The sequence below is a fragment of the Glycine soja genome, chromosome 8 (genome assembly GCF_004193775.1).
Source record: "Glycine soja cultivar W05 chromosome 8, ASM419377v2, whole genome shotgun sequence".
Taxonomy (NCBI): domain Eukaryota; kingdom Viridiplantae; phylum Streptophyta; class Magnoliopsida; order Fabales; family Fabaceae; genus Glycine; species Glycine soja.
Genome location: NC_041009.1, coordinates 29,934,425 through 29,936,629, shown reverse-complemented (window position 1 = coordinate 29,936,629; position 2,205 = coordinate 29,934,425). Strand labels below are relative to the sequence as shown.

At 41.2% G+C, this 2,205-nt stretch overlaps 1 non-coding gene across 1 annotated transcript; it reads left to right on the top strand.

Moving 5' to 3' along the window:
- Positions 1-734: 734 nt before the first annotated feature.
- On the top strand, positions 735-841 carry LOC114424863. Its single transcript, XR_003669153.1, has one exon. It is a non-coding gene; the product is annotated as a small nucleolar RNA R71 (small nucleolar RNA).
- Positions 842-2,205: the final 1,364 nt, after the last annotated feature.

Sequence of the window (2,205 nt, the reverse complement as noted above, 5' to 3'; positions counted from 1 at the left end):
AGGCTCTGGTCTCTTGCTGAAACTGCATGTTCTGCATAGTCATTTGCCTCACAAGTTCTTCGAGGGCAGGTTGTGGAGGGACCTCAACTGTTGGTTGTTTCTGGGGTTGTTGCTGTTGTTGGATTGGTGGAGGAATGTATGGTCTGCTTGGGCCAGCAGCATTTTGGAAGGAAGGAGCAGGCTGTTGTTGTTGTTGCTGAGGGCTGGACCATCTGAGGTTAGGGTGATTCCTCCATCCAGGGTTGTATCTGTTGCTGGAGAGGTCATAATTGTTCTGCTGTGGTTGATTTTGCTGCTGAGGTTGAGGAGGTCTATTGTAAATATTTGTAGCATAAGCTTCAAGCTGCTCGATTGCTCCAGGTTGCTGCATGGAAGGGCAAAGGTCTGTATGGTGGTCAGCAGAGGAGCACAAACCACAAACCCTTGCAACAGGTACAGATTTCTGATTCAAGGCCAGCTGGGTTACCAAGTTAACCAATGCATCCAGTTTGCCTTCAAGCTTCTTAGTCTCAGATGATGCAGCTGAGTTTGTAGCTACCTCATGCACTCCTCTAATGACTATGGCATCATTTCTAGCGCTAAACTGCTGAGAGTTGGAAGCCATCTTCTCAATTAAATTTATGGCTTCAGTAGGAGTCATGTCTCCAAGGGCTCCACCACTGGCAGCATCTATCATACTTCTCTCCATATTACTGAGTCCTTCATAAAAATATTGGAGAAGAAGCTGCTCCAAAATCTTATGGTGAGGGCAACTGGGACATAGTTTTTTAAATCGCTCCCAGTACTCATACAGGCTCTCTCCACTGAGTTGTCTAATACCTGAGATATCTTTCCTTATGGCTGTGGTCCTGGAAGCAAGGAAAACTTTTTCTAAGAATACTCTCTTAAGGTCATCCCAGCTCGTGATGGACCTTGGAGCAAGGTAATACAGCCAGTCCTTTGCCACTCCCTCCAGAGAATGAGGAAAAGCCTTCAGAAATATGTGATCCTCCTGGACATCTGGGGGTTTCATGGTGGAGCAGACAATATGAAATTCCTTCAAATGTTTGTGCGGGTCTTCACCTGCAAGGCCATGAAACTTTGGAAGCAAATGAATCAGTCCAGTTTTAAGAACATATGGGACATCCTCATCAGGGTATTGGATGCACAAGCTTTCATAGGTGAAATCAGGTGCAGCTATTTCCCTTAGAGTCCTCTCACGGGGTGGAGGTTGTGCCATGTTCTCAGAATGTGCAAAATCAGAATGCTCAGAATCAGAATGCTCAAAATTATAATGCTCCAAATCAGGATGTTCAAAATCACCAATAACAGAATGCTCAGGATGATCAAAAGGTATAAAATGATGCCTAACTAATCTATGAAATGTCCTATCTATCTCAGGGTCAAAGGGTTGTAAGTCAGATGGATTGCCTCTAGTCATACACTACATTCAGCATGCACAACTAGTTGCCTTGTCATGTAAATAAAGGTGCAGGTTTGAACTACAGCTACCCTCAAATGATATCCAAATGACTTGAAATTTTGTGAGCAACCTTATAAAATGATGAGAAGATAGCACAAAAAATTTCAGACAAAAATTCAAAGTCTAACTATGAAAGCTAAAATTGGTGGGTTAAGAAAAATAAGTGAATAAAACTTGAAAAATAAAAAACTTTTGACAGAATCGCTTTTTTTTGGACCATGGAGACCTCAGCCGGCCTACAGCAAGCTGCCATGGCATAGGAAATTTTTTTCTACCCCAAATGCATATATAATAATTACGATTCTGATAACCGGATCAAAAGTTATGGACGTTTGAAGTTTTGACAAACACAAAATTTGCTAGTTTTTTGGAACTTTCAAATCTGACCAAACTAAAGGCTCTAGCTATTTTTCCCACAAAATATGGATTAAAAGAAGTTACCACAAAAAAATTCAGCCAAAAATAACAACCCTAGCTACTAAAACAAAAAATCACAAATAATTCAGCATGGGTGGTCGCTAAAATCCGTCTCTAATTGATTTCTACTACTACTCTGTTTTGCCGTAAGCAAAAGTGGTCGCTAAGTCCGTCGCAAACACTATTCACAGCAAAACACCCAAGACTGAAACAGGGGAAATGCTTAATGGGAAAACTGAAACAGAACACACACTAAACAAAATACCACGACACTAAACAACACTAACACACATACTAACAATTAAACATAAAACACGAAAGGATTA